This window comes from Oryza glaberrima, chromosome 5, assembly GCF_000147395.1.
Source record: "Oryza glaberrima chromosome 5, OglaRS2, whole genome shotgun sequence".
Lineage (NCBI taxonomy): Eukaryota > Viridiplantae > Streptophyta > Magnoliopsida > Poales > Poaceae > Oryza > Oryza glaberrima.
Window position 1 is genome coordinate 10,235,332 of NC_068330.1, and position 15,175 is coordinate 10,250,506.

Sequence of the window (15,175 nt, forward strand, 5' to 3'; positions counted from 1 at the left end):
GTCTCCAGGATACGGATTGGTTTCTCAACATATGTCAGATCCTCTTGGATTTCTATCTGCTCAAGATTGGCTTCTTCAGTGGGTACCCTTAAACACTTTTTCAACTGTGACACATGAAACACATTGTGAACACATGCCAAGGATTGAGGTAACTCCAACTAATAGGCGACCTCACCTCTTCTACTGACAATCTTATAAGGTCCCACAAAACGCGGTGCCAATTTCCCTTTGGTGTGGAAGCGATGAACTCCCCGAAGAGGCGTGACACGAAGGTACACATGATCTCCTTCCTCAAAACTTAAATCCCTGCGGTGATTGTCAGCATAGCTCTTATGACAAGACTGGGCTATATGCAATCTCTCTTGAATAATTTTTACCTTCTCTTCTGCTTCCCTCAGAATATCAGTCCCAAAAACCTGACGTTCTCCCGTTTGATCCCACAAAAGCGGAGTACGGCACTTCCGTCCATACAATGCTTCATAAGGAGCCATTTTTAGACTAGCTTGATAACTGTTGTTGTATGAGAATTCCGCGTAAGGCAGATTCTTATCCCAACTTCCACCGAAGTCTAAGCACAAGCTCTCAACATGTCTTCCAAAATCTGATTTACCCTTCCAGTTTGTCCGTCTGTCTGCGGATGATAAGCAATACTGAAATTCAACTTAGAACCCATCTGTTCCTGAAGCTTTTTCCAAAACTTTGAAGTAAACTGGCTACCTCGATCGGATACTATTTTCTTAGGAACACCATGCAAACAGACAATCCTTGCCATATACAGTTCCGCCAAACAACTTCCGAAATATGTTGTCCTCACAGGGATGAAATGAGCCACTTTGGTAAGCCTGTCGACTATCACCCAAATAGAGTCATGGCCCGATGACGTTCTGGGTAGACCAGTGATGAAATCCATCCCAATTTCCTCCCACTTCCATTCTGGTACCTTAAAGGCTGCAGCAAACCTGCAGGTTTCTGATGTTCTGCCTTGACTCGCTGACATACATCACACACAGCTACATATTCTGCTATCTCACGCTTCATATGCGCCCACCAAAATTTCTCCTTGAGATCCTAGTACATCTTGGTACTACCAGGGTGAATGGAGTATAAAGTGTCATGAGCTTCCTTCAGGATTGCATCTTTCAACTCCTTGTTCTCTGGGACACAAATTCTCTCGCCCAACCATACGGTTCCGTGCTCATCTTCCAAATACCCGATAGCCTTTCCCCTTCTCATGTTCTTCTTAATCTCTTGAATATTAGGATCATTGATTTGAGCTTCTCTAACCTGGTCGATGAGAGTGGACTTCGCTTCTAATGCTGCAACGAAACCTCTACTGACAATTCCCAAATTCAATCTTTCAAATTCCTTGCATAATTCCCACGGCAACTGTCGTCCTTCCGTAGCATTGCAATAGCCTTTCCTGCTGAGAGCATCTGATACAACATTAGCCTTTCCTGGGTGATAATGAATTCCCATGTCATAATCCTTAATCAGTTCCAACCATCTCCGCTGCCTCATGTTCAGATCTGGCTGGGTGAAGATATACTTCAAACTCTTGTGATCCGTGTACACCTCCGTACGAGTACCAAATGTAGTCATATATAATTAACATATGGCCGATTTAAATGGTTTTAAAATCCTAATAAATACCAATAATCATATACAATTAACATATGGCCTATTTAAATCGTTTAAAAGTGCAAATAAATAGAAAAAATCATATATAATTAACATATGGCCTATTTAAATGGTTTAAAAGTGCAAACAAATAGTAATAATCGTATATAATTAACATATGGCCTATTTAAATGGTTTAAAAATCCTAATAAATATCTATAATCACATATAATTAACATATGGCCTATTTAAATGGTTAAAAATCCTAATAAATACAAATAATCACATATAATTGTTTGACCTTCAATACGTTACAAATAATTTACATCGTCCATACAACAACGTATGTCACTGTCTTCCTCACATACTTTCTCCTCACTATTGTTCCTTCGCTATCATCGTTGCGTGAGTAAGGAATGTCCTCCTTTGGTAGGAGGATGCTCGGGTCAATCGTCACTACGAACGGAGGTTGACCCTCAAACAGGTCATAATTTTCGTCAGTCTTATTCTCGACTCCGTCTATTTTCCTTTTGCCTTGGAGAACAACGTGGCGTCTTGGCTCATCGGGTCCTTTCCCCTTCTTTGGTTTGCTAGCCATGTCCTTCACGTAGAAAACTTGCGTTACATCATTGGGTAGGATGAATGGTTCGTCTGAGTATCCAACGTTGTTAAGGTCAACCGTTGTCATCCCGCTATCATCAATCGTTACGCCTCCACCAGTCAGCCTAACCCATTGGCACGGAAACAGAGGGACCTTCAGGGGTCCATACTCTAGTTCCCATGTGTTCTCGATGATACCGTAATACGTGCTAGTTGGACCATCTTATCTTATGGCATCGATACGAACACCACTATTCTGGTTCATGCTCGTTTTGTCTTGGGCTCCTGTGTAAAATGTGTATCCATTGATTTCATAACCTTGGAATGTCGTTACCTAGCCAGATGGTCCCCTAGCCAAGAAGGCTAGTTGTCGGTCAATCGTCTCGTTACCCATGAGGTGTTGTCGCAGCCAAGTGGGGAAAGTATCAATATGATGGCATGTAATCCAAGTATCGGACTTGTCAATGTTTTCTGAGCGCACAATCACCAGGTGCTCCTCAATGTAAGGAGAAACCAATGAAGATTGTTGCAAAACCGTGAAATGTGCTTTACGGAATAAATCGTTGTCTACAGTCAGAATTGCTCTCCTTCCAAAAGTGCCCTTTCCCTGTAGTCTCCCCTTATGGATTGATTCGGGTACCCCGATTGGCTGGAGGTCTTCAATAAAATCTACATAGAACTCAATGATCTCCTCTGTTCCATACCCCTTGGCGATGCTTGCTTCCGGATGAGAACGGTTACGAACATACTTCTTTAGAACGCCATGTACCTCTCGAAAGGAAACATGTTGTGTAGGTACACAGGACCTAGAATACCGATCTCTTTCACAAGGTGGCATAGAAGATGCGTCATTATGTTGAAGAATTACAGTGGAAAGATCAACTCAAAGCTGTTAAGGCATTGCACCACGTCCACCTAAAGAGCAGCTAAACTTTCTGGATCGATGACCTTCTGTGAAATTGCGTTCATGAAAGCACAAAGCTTCGTTATTGTTGCCCGGACATTATCTGGAAGGATACCATGAATTATAACAAGAAGCAGCTGTGTCATCAGCACGTGACAGTCATGAGACTTTAGGTTTGTGAACTTCTTATCCTTCGTGCTTATTATTCTCTTTATATTCGAGGAGTATCTAGACGGTACCTTGATGCTCTCTAGGCATTCAAACATACTCTCCTTCTCTTCCTTGCTCAGAGTGTAACTCGCTGAACTCAAGTAATGGCTTCCTTTCTCAGTCGGTTCCGGATGAAGGCCCTCGCGTTGTTCCATATGCTTGAGAACATTGCGTGCTTTGAGTGTATCTTTAGACTTCCCATATTAACCTAAGAAGCCTAGCAGGTTTACGCAAAGGTTCTTAGTGAGGTGTATCATGTTGATTGTGTGGCGGACGTCCAAGACTTCCCAATAGGGTAGCTCCCAAAAAATAGAGTTCTTCATCCACATCGCCGCGTGACCATCTTCGCTCTCTATAGGTTGGTTGACAGGCCCATTTCCAAGTACTACTTTCGGATCTTTCACCATAGCAAGCACTGCTTTCCCGTTGCGATGTTTAGGCTTAGTACGATGGTCTGCCTTCTGTTCAAAGTGCTTTTCTTTCTTCCGTACAGGGTGGTTTGCAATAAGGAATCGACGATGGCCCATGTTTACAACCTTCCTGCAATGCTTCAAATACGTACTTTCAGTTTCATCCATACAGTGATTGCAAGCCTTGTAAACCTTGTTTGATTGTCTGGATAGGTTAGTAAGTGCAGGCCAATCGTTAATGGCAACGAACAGCAATGCTCGCAGATTAAATTGCTCCTGCTTGTCCTCATCCCACACGGGGACGCCCTCTTACCTCGACAGCACTTTTAGATCTTCAACCAATGATCTTAGGTACACACCAATATCATTACCAGGTTGTTTCGGGCCTTGAATAATAATCGGCATCATGATGTACTTCCGCTTCATGCATAGCCAAGGTGGGAGATTATAGATGCACATGGTGACCGGCCAAGCACTATGGCTACTGCTCATCTCTTCGAACCTCCGAACCTCACGTTTCATGCATCCTCTCCGAAGTCTTTAAATGTTATGTCAATATTTCACCACTGCGACCTGTCAGCGGGGTGTCTCAGCATCCCGTCTTGTTTATGTTCTTTTGCGTGCCACCGCATCATTCTAGCATGTGATTTGTTCCTGAAAAACCGCTTCAGTCGTGGTATTATAGGGAAATACCACATCACCTTAGCAGGAACTCTCTTCTTCGAAGGCTGTCCGTTAACTTCACCTGGATCATGTCGTCTAATCTTGTATCGTAGTGCTTTGCAAACAGGGAATGCTTCTATGTTCTCGTACTCCTTACCACGATACAAGATACAATCGTTCGTACATCCGTGTATCTTCTGTACTTCCAGACCTAGAGGGCAGACTGCTTTCTTAGCTTCGTACGATAAAGAATGTTCTTTACAACTTTCAATAAATCGCCAAATGCCTTGTCACTCACACCATTTTTAGTCTTCCATTGCAAGAATTCCAGCGTGGTACCCAACTTATTGTGGCCCTGCTCGCAACCTGGGTATAACGATGTTCTGTGGTCCGCTAACATGCACTCCAGTTTCTACACCTCCTTTTCACTTTCGCAGTCCTCCTGTACGTCCCGCAACATTTGACCAAGTTCATCAGCACCGTCATTACCTTCAACATCCACCTCCGCCTCGCCCATTGTTTTTTCTTCAAATCCCCGTACTAAGCCCAGTCTGGAATGTTCTTGTCTTCTACTTCATCTTCTTCCATTGCAACCCCTAGCTCTCCGTGCGAGGTGCAACAATTGTAGCTACGCTAGAACCCCCACTGAAACAGGTGGGAATGAATAGTTTGTGTAGTGGAATACTCCTTCAAGTTTTTGCACTTGTCGCATGGACAGCTTATAAAACCGTTACGCTTGTTATCATTGGCCACACCCAAAAAATAATGCACGCCGTCAATAAACTCTTTTGACCGCCGGTCCGCATATATCCATTGTCGATCCATCTACATGAAATGCATATAAATCGTAAATATATAAAATCCACGAAATACAAACTCATTAAATAATCATATAATAATTGAATATAATTATTCATACAATCATTATTATAAAATAATACCACATATTATTCATGTTTTAATTATATTTAAATTTGTAAACAAATAGTTAGTATGTTGAACTTATTTTAATTTTAAATTAACTTAGTTTTCTAACCAAACAATCATACAATAATTATATGTAATTATTCAAACAAGTATTTATAAAATTCTAAATAAACAAATTGTCTATATTCTTTATTCCCTACATATACTTTCTCTCTCATCATCTTCCATCACATTTTCTAGAAGGAAAAATGTGTACAAAAAAACCTCTAAATGTAAATGCTATGCAAAAAAAATATAGGAGGATGAAGTTGCTAACGTTTTAGAAACCTCAAATTTTTTATTAACACAAAAAAAAATCGCTAAAAATTTTGGCAGCACCTCCCTCCCTCAAAGGTTTATTTTGTAGCAATGGCTCGGGCTGGAGGAGGAAGAAGGGGGTATATAATGTTGTGTCACCTAAAAAATCGCTAAAAATTTTGGCAGCACCTCCCTCCCTCACATCATTGCCTATCTCCTTGCTTCTAGTAGTTTTGATAACAACCTTCAGATTATCTTTATTCTTCTTTGGCATATTTGGAACGCTAGAAATGATCACTTCTTAAGAAAAAAAGATTGGGAAACTTTACAAATTTGTAATGCCTCCAATGCCATGTCTAAAAACTACATTACAGCTTTAACCAATAATGAAGATAATAATGACACTCCTATCATAAATGAAAATCCTACTGTCTGTCTAAACTTTTTACCAGGAAACAGATGCTTCTTTGAAGGACAATCTGACATGTGTTGGCCTTTTTCTTCATAATCCGGTTAATCATCAAGATATCTTTGTGCAGGGCAAATCAAGTCTCTACAAATCACCCATGCAAGCACAACTTGCAAGCACAACTTGCAGCTTTCAAACTTGCTCTCATCATCTGTAATTTTCTTAATATTGCAAATCCTCTTTTTCTTTCAGACAATCAAGAGCCAACACTCTTACTTCAAAATACGTACTATTACATCAATCAGAATTGCCACGAGCCTTTTCCTCTTCTTGCACATTTAAAACATTTTCGCAGGTGATGGCCCCTTCAACATCAAATGGATTCCCAGAGACATGAACAAAATGGCTGACTACCTATCTAAGAAAGATAGAACATCTTCTGAATCTGAAGTGCTGAATTGTCAAAATATTAGTCATACTTGTAATAACAAAACTTGTCCTACAAAGCAACTCTTACAAGCTGCTCTTTGGAAAGACAATCATGTATCTACAGTGCACATTTTGTGCTTCTACTGTTTAATATATTGAATGTTAAAAAAAAAGCAAATACACCATCTATTCTAATATAATTTGGTCATACTCAAATAAAGCTAACTATTAGCTAAATTATGGTACAAACAGAAAAATTGAATAGTTAGTGGTGTGAAAAGGTGAGTACATTTTTCCATCCTCATCGATTCAACTGCAAATAAACAAATAACTGTATTTCACTTGTCACGGGGCCAGGATCGTGACCGGGAGCCCTACAAGCAAGATCGCCGCCACGGGGCCAGGACCGTGACCGGAAGCCCTACAAGCAAGATCGCAGCGATAGATTTCTTAACACATAATACCTTGTATACTTTGTTTCTTTGTGATCGTTTCCACGTAAGCAAACGGTCCACTTCTGACAAGGACACACCTTTTGTAGTGATGTTACAAGGTGGTTATGCAACAAGCTAATCCCTCCGTGCTGTTGTGACATTCTATGTCTAATATTAAACCGTTCGTTTTACTTAAAACTTTTATGATTAATATTTTTATTGTTATTAGATTACAAAACATAAATACTTTATATGTGACTTATATTTTAAAATTTTAAATAAAACGGATAGTTATATGTTGAATACACCAGCCTACAACTATATTTAAAATGGAATGGAAGTAGTAATAGTCGGTGTTGTTGTGACACTTATGCAGAGAAATATGCCAGCGCTGCATACGACTGCTTGCAGCTGCAGTGGACAGTTAATAATTGGTAACCTATGCACTGGACACGAAGATTTATCAAATCTTCACAGGTGCAGATCGATGCGTGTAGAAGTATACGAGCTGAGTCTCTGTTCAGAGTTGACACATTGATTGCGTGAAGCAAGCAACAACGACAGGTCGACACAAACCATTATATAGAGTCAATATAAGAAGTTTTGGAGTGAAATACGGTTATTAGAAAATATAGGTAAATTAAATAAGAGTAATTATGATTAGTTGATAAATTAAGGTAGGCGAGATAATTAAATAGTGGAGGATTGTGTTTTTGTTAGAAAGAGAATGTTGGTGAGTTATAGAAATTACTCCCTCCGTTCCAGAATATAAGAAATTTCAGAGTTGGACACAGTTATTAAGAAAAAATATAGAAGTGAGTGGTTGAGGGTTGTGATTGGATGAGCAGTGGAGGTTGGTGGGAAAATTGAATGGTGGAGGGCTGGGATTGGTTGGGAAGAGAATGCTGGTGATAAAGTTGTTATATTTGGGATAAATCCTGAGAGCTAAAAGTTGTTATATTTTGGGACTGAGGGAGTATTGTGTTTTGGACGAAAGGAGTATCAGTCAACAAACCAACCCTTTCACCGTGCATTCATACTGTCAACAGGGCATCACCATTGTATAGTTCAAAAGTTATCAGGGTTATGGATACCACATACCCAATAAGTAATGGACTAAGCTCGGCAGGGCCCATCACATACCATATCTTATACGGAAACAAACTTCGTATATAAAAAGAGTTCCGAATAAGGAAAGATGAATAAAGTTCTATATGGAAACGAACAAGGACTACTCGAATCGTATCGATATTTATTTCCCTAGTCTTACTTGGATAAGGGGGCAACTATGGGTATAAATATAAGCTCCCCTAGGAGGAGAGGGAACACACCTACACCACAATCTACGACGCTACAAAGCCAGAAGCCAAGACGCCGCAGATCTCGACATCGGAGATTAGCCTAGCCATACCCCATCCGGTACCTACGGAAGCCGGCAAGAGGGATCTAGCGCCATATCTGATCTCGCCGAGTACGGATTCAAGGAGGAAGACTACCATGTCGTCAATTACGAGTTGAGTTCATGCTGCAAAGTCGACAACGGCTAGATGAGTTATCCCAAATATTATATTTGTGTGATCCAGATGAATAAAGAGCAACACTGGCATCAGCCAACAGGATGTAGGGCTATTACCTGTAAGATAAGGGACCCGAACCTGTATAAAAATCCATGTCTCCATCTCTTTTACCTCGATCTCGCATATATCCTGGTACCAATGATCCCCATACCATCCAAATACTCTAGTCGTGACTATCAAACGTCGACAGTGGCACGCCAGGTAGAGGGATTTTTGGTGTTTCAAGGTTTTCGACGAGATGGATTTAAGAGACGGATTCTCCAACAACAAGCTACTCGACGACTTCGGACCAGGGAGATCCAACCCGGCCGAAGTACATCCGCCAACGTGATCAGAATCACTATCAACAATTCAATCTACAGAGCCTTGTCTTCAATCGAGTCCGATTGCCATCCGGTTGGCTGGTGGACCAATATCTCTTGGATTGGATTCGGACAGGTCACAGGAGGGAATACTTGCCCTGCATGTACAACACGTACATGCACACGGGTGCTGTACGCATGGCTGTGCACGTGGAGGCCATATATGCATCAATATACGGTCTACTATAAAGTATAAGTCAATAAAGGTATTTAGTAGATTGATTCTTTAAATTAATCTACTAATTTCGTAGATACGTCCGGCATGTTTTTATAAAGCTACGCAATATTTTATATACGGTTTACCGTACCTATTTTTCATATCATACGATACTATCAGATTCATAATTTATTATGTTTACATAGAGTATGTTTTTTATACGATATCTATTACGTGAGCATCCCCTATATTAGGCCGACAACGGTTTAATACTGGGGCTCGCTCTATTTTCTTCAGTATAAATCATGCTTTTTTGCGGTTTACATAATGCCTGATATTTAATCTGCTCGTTATATCATGATAATACTAGAAGATTCATGCAGTTTTTTGAGTACATACTCGATATTCTCTGCTATATATCTTGTCTTCTAGAAAATATTCTTCAGAAACAATTGAGCACTCGAGTAGGTTGTGGTCGAGTACACCCCATTGTCGAGAACTTTCTCGATAAAGGCTGAGTCGTCGCACCCAACCTACCAACGAAGACTGACGACTTATCTCACATATATTACCGGCCACGTCCAGACTATGGGAGAATATGTCATTAACGGGTAATCCCTTGCGAACGACGTCGGCTTGATCAGCCGACATGATTGCGAATGGGCATCCGGATATGTTACGAGTTGGGTATGTGAGTCATGCTGGCCATATGAGATACACATGTAATCACTAACTCTAGCGCCCCTTCAGGTGATCGAGATACGCCTACACCTGGTTCTTGACCGGTAGATCGTAACGATCTCTCACCACCTAAAACTTCAGGTGATCGAGATACGCCTACACCTTGTTCTCGACTGGTAAATCGTAGCGATCTCTCACCACCTAGAACTTCATCTTCAGGCGATTGAGATACGCCTACACCTGGTTCTTGACCGGTGGATCGTAGCGATCTCTCACCATCTAAAACTTCTGGTGATCGAGATACGCCTACACCTGGTTCTCGACCGGTAGATCCTAGCGAACTCTCACCACCTAAAACTTCAAGTGATCGAGATACGCCTACACCTGGTTGTCGACTGGTAGATCGTAGTGATCTCTCACCACCTAAAATTTCATCTTCAGGTGATCGAGATACGCCTACACCTGGTCCTCGACCGGTAGATTGTAGCGATCTCTCACCACCTAAAAATTCACTTCAAATGGTCGAGATGCGACTACAACTGGTCTTCGATTGGCAATGTAGCTGTCCTCGCACCACGACTTCTGATGGTCGAGGTACGACTAAACCTGGTCTTCGACTGGCAACGTAGCGGTCCTCGCACCACGACTTCTTATGGTCAAGGTACGACTACGACTAGTCTTTGACCGGCAACGTAGCGGTCCTCGCACCACGACTTCTGATGGTCGAGGTACGACTCTGACTAGTCTTTGACCGGCAACGTAACGGTCCTCGCACCTTAATTTCAAACGGTTGAGAAGACTCCTACTCCTAGTTCTCGAACCAGTAGGTCGTAGTGATCTCTCATACCTCCACTTCAAGTGGTCGAGTTATCGCTACAACTGGTCTTCTTCCAGCGATGTAGCGATTCTCCCACTACCTATGTGATTTGTTGGGCACAACTATACACCTGGTCTTTGCCTAGTGTGGTGGTCGTCTCATCATTTACGTCACCTTCTGTAAGTGCTTGTATGTGCAATATTTGTCCAGAGATCCATTACCACGATAACACCTACTCTTGAAATCGAACCTATTGTCCCTTTACGCCAGTCTGACAAGCCTCGAAGAAACCTAAGGGAATTTCGGCTGGGGACGCCCAACGCAGATAAGGTCTTGTATGATCCTAAAGAGCCAAACGACCATGTAAAACTTGGTCATGTAAGAGTGCTCCATAATGCGTATTAACCAAGCCGTGTAATCGGAAATTGGTTTTTCCAACTTCATGGCTGGGGGCTAGGTAAATCGCAATTTCAGCTAGGCAAGTTACGGGTCATCAAGCCTTCTCCTCCGAGAACAGGCTTCCCCGAGGACAAGGCTGGGGGCTAGGAGGAGTACCGAACTCCGATTGCTGAGGGCAACTCTAGCGAGAGTACTCTTTATTGTTACGCGCAGATTCAATTTATTTTCAATTTTTCCATACATATTATATCATGTTACCCTTGAGCATTCGCTCGGGGGCTATTTCCATTTAATATTTTGTTCTAAGTATTGATTTCAGGAAGGTCAGACATTAGAATAGCCAAGTCAGATTTCAAGGTTTTGTCGCAGACTTTGCACCTTCTCGATTATCCGAGAATGGCTGCTGGAGTTCGACAAGCAATGGTGTACCCACCGAGATGGTATTTCTTGACTTCAATCCAAATTCTCAATTACAGCGAGACGGGAGACTTAGTCGCATACTCCCGTGACTATCAAACGTCGACAAAAGTGATCCATATAAACGAAATCTACATATATTGTGTGGAGATTATGGATACCCCATACTCACACGGCGTGTATATCCGACTGGGTATAGGGGGTACCATATGTAGATAGAATATCATTAAGGGACTCGAGTTAAATTCCTAACTTGTGTATCAAGGAAATACCCGGGGTCCTAGTCGATTACGATTGTATTTTATCTTTACTTGCCTATTCCGTTAGGAATATGGGCTGTATGTTGTAATACGGACTCCTTCCACTATATAAGGAGTGGTCCGGGTACCTCTTGGGGCATAACTTTTCTCCCAGATCATACGATCAATAACACACTCCGTGGATCAATCCCTGGACAAGAATAGGGTATTACTTCTTATTGAGAGGGCCTAAACCTGTATAAATCTCTTGTTTCCAAACCCATCCACTTTTCCAGCATGATAGCCACCCCCTTTTCGTATTGCCGAAATCTTGTTTCGACAGTTGGCGCGCTAGGTAGGGGTTGCGTCAAGTTTTTCGCCGATCAATGCGATGGGATTCGTTTCTGGCATCGACGACTTCGCCTTCCCTCCTAGGCAGGTGTACCGTTTCGGCAGCCTCGACTTCATTACCGACGACTTCGGCAAGATTTCTCTCCTCAACTAAGATTCAAATCAGTCGGGAAGAGATGCGGTCTCCGCCCCGTTCGGTCTCCCGAACTCGGCCGAGTTTTACCCAAAGATTATCATGTCCGGGTTGGCCTCAAACCACTCGGACGAGATCTCATCTACTTCGACACGACTAGATCAAGACGATGTGGCCTATCCACCGATCCTGATGAAGCTCCCCAACGATTTGGCCGCTGTTTTCACCACAAAGGCGTCTTCTCCCCGGAGGTCTAGACGGGATCTAGCCTCGGCCCCGATCCAATCTAGCTTCAGGGAAGTCGGCGTCATACTTCAGCCCCTCGGGATGGTTTCAACAGAAGAGTTGGACGGCTACCTCAACTCTCCATGCGTCGGCTCATGGCCAACGGAGATCCTCGACTATGATGACTTCGGCACAACTACGACTTCAGCAAACCTTGACGATTTCGACGACGGCTACGAAGATAATTACACGCCTCTCTTTTTGGCGTTTTCATGGCCAATAACGAGATGGCAGAATAGCGTCAACTTCGTGAAGCAAAAGAACAACGCACACGACAAGAAGCCGAGCGTCACTGATTGGAAGAGGAACGACAAGCTCAAGAGCGAACCCAGTTGCAGCATGAGCAGCAGGAACGCGAGCGGGCTGCGAAGGAGGCTGAGGATCAACGACAATGTGCATTCAAAGCCGGACGACGACCATGTGACCTTATTGGACAGCTAGACGTCGAGGGGACAGCGGTTTTTCGCACCCCACAGCAGAATGCGGTAGCAGCAATCACCCTTTTAGATACTCTCCTTCAGGAAGATGCGCCCAACCATGTTCTCAACATCATCAACCAGACGAAGACCATGATCGCTGCCTCGGTTCCAGTTAACTCAGCAAGTGTCCGCACGCCTACTAGCAGTCGGGTTCCGCCTCTTCGATCTCTAGATAATCACCAACCAAGCCTCAGCGTAGCTGCTTCAGGATCTAATCGCAGGAGCAGGGATCATGCTGAACGTTCTGTTCACTTGCCTGCCGATAGACACAGAGAGCGCTGTGTTGAATAGCTTCGCTCTCCACGTCATCGGCAACCCGTCGATCTTCACGAAACACTCAACCGACATTGCGCAGAAAGAGGCTACCAACCACACCGTTCACCAGATCGCTATGACGACGATGAAGATGGAGTCACAGCTTTTACAAGTGACCTACGTCGAGTGGATTGGCCAGCTGGTTTCAAGCCGACTGGTATCGAGAAGTATGACGGCAAAACAAATCCCGAGTCATGGCTCAAAATCTACGGCCTCGCAATCTGCGCAGTTGGAGGAGATAGCAAGGCTAGGGCAAACTACTTGCCTGTAGCTCTAGCAGATTCCGCTCGGTCCTGGCTTCACGGGTTACCCCGTGGTACGATAGGATCTTGGGCAGAACTTCGTGAGCACTTCATCGCCAATTTTCAAGGCACCTTCGAACGTCCCGGCACCCACTTTGACCTCTACAATGTGATCTAAAAGCTCGGTGAATCCCTTCGGGACTACATCCGATGTTTTTCTGAGCAACGCAACAAGATTTCAGACATCACTGATGATGTCATCATAGCTGCATTCACCAAGGTTGTTCGTCATGAACTCCTAGTCGGCAAGTTTGGACGCAAGCCTCCTAGGACAGTCAAGCGGATATTTGAAAAAGCCAACGAGTATGCCAAGTCTGATGATGCGGTCAATGCTTCTAAGTAGTCGGGCAGCAATTGGAAGTCCACGAAAGATACGCCAGCCGCCGGTGGGAGTGGAAGTAACAACCATAAGGATCGCAAGCATAAGCCTGAAGACAACACCTTCGACAAGATCATGAACGCTCAATGCTCGCATCATCCAAATTCCAACCATGCAGCCAAAGATTGTTTCATCTACAAGCAGTTTGCGGAGCAATACACCAAGCAAGCAAAGAAGTCTACAGATGGAGATCAAAACACCTCAAAGAAGAAGGATGATGAACATGACGGCCCGACTGGTTTTCAAGATTCCCGCAAAGAGTTCAATCATATCTTCGGTGGACCGCAAGCTTACGAGTCCAAGCGGAAACAGAAGCTGACTGATAGGGAGATCAATGTTGTCCAGCCGACACACCGCAATACCTTCGTCGGTCACAAACAACAATCAAGTTCGACCGCTCAAATCATCCTGACCGAGTGGTCCACCCGGGGCGGTATCCCCTGGTACTAGACCTAGTGGTTCACAATGTCAAGCTCCGACGATCCCTCATTGATGGTAGCAGTGCACTCAATATTCTTTTTGCCAAGACTCTAGACAATATGCAGATCCTGCGTACTGAGCTGAAGCCGAGTAGCGTGTCCTTTCACGGCGTCATCCCAGGGTTGTCTTCTACTCCACTCGGCCAAATCACCTTGCCTGTCACTTTCGGCACTCGGGAGAACTTTCGTACAGAGAATATTTGCTTTGAGGTTGTGGACTTTGAGACGGCGTACCACGCCATACTCGGACGCCCGGCGTTAGCCAAATTCATGGCAGTCCCACACTATACCTACATGATGATTAAGATGCCAAGGCCTCGAGGAGTCAGATCTTTGCAGAGCGACATCAAGCAAGCCGTCACCTACGACGAAGAAAGCTGTGAAATGGCCCGGTCTTGTGAGATTGCACTCGCTCAGGATGAGATCTGACTGGCTACATCAACCGCAACCGAAGGAGAAGTGCCTGCAACCAAGTTATTGAAGATCGGAGAAGGCGACGCCAAGACTAAGAAAATTCCCCTTGATCCGTCTGACCTATCCAAAACTACTGTAATAGGCGCTGAGTTAGATTGTAAATAGGAAAGCATGCTCATCACCTTTCTTCAAGCTAAGAAAGATATTTTTGCGTGAAAACCATCTGATATGCCTGGTATTCCCAGAGAGGTGATTGAGCACTCCTTAAATGTTAAAGATGCTAATCCCATCACACAACGACTCTGCCGTTTCGTACAAGATAGAAAAGATGCAATCAAGGAGGAATTAACCAAGCTGTTAGCAGCAGGCTTCATCAAGGAAGTTTTACATCCCAACTGGTTGGCAAACCCAGTTTTGGTTTGGAAGAAGACAAGATAGTGGCGCATGTGTGTTGATTACATCGACTTCAACAAATCGTGCCCTAAGGAT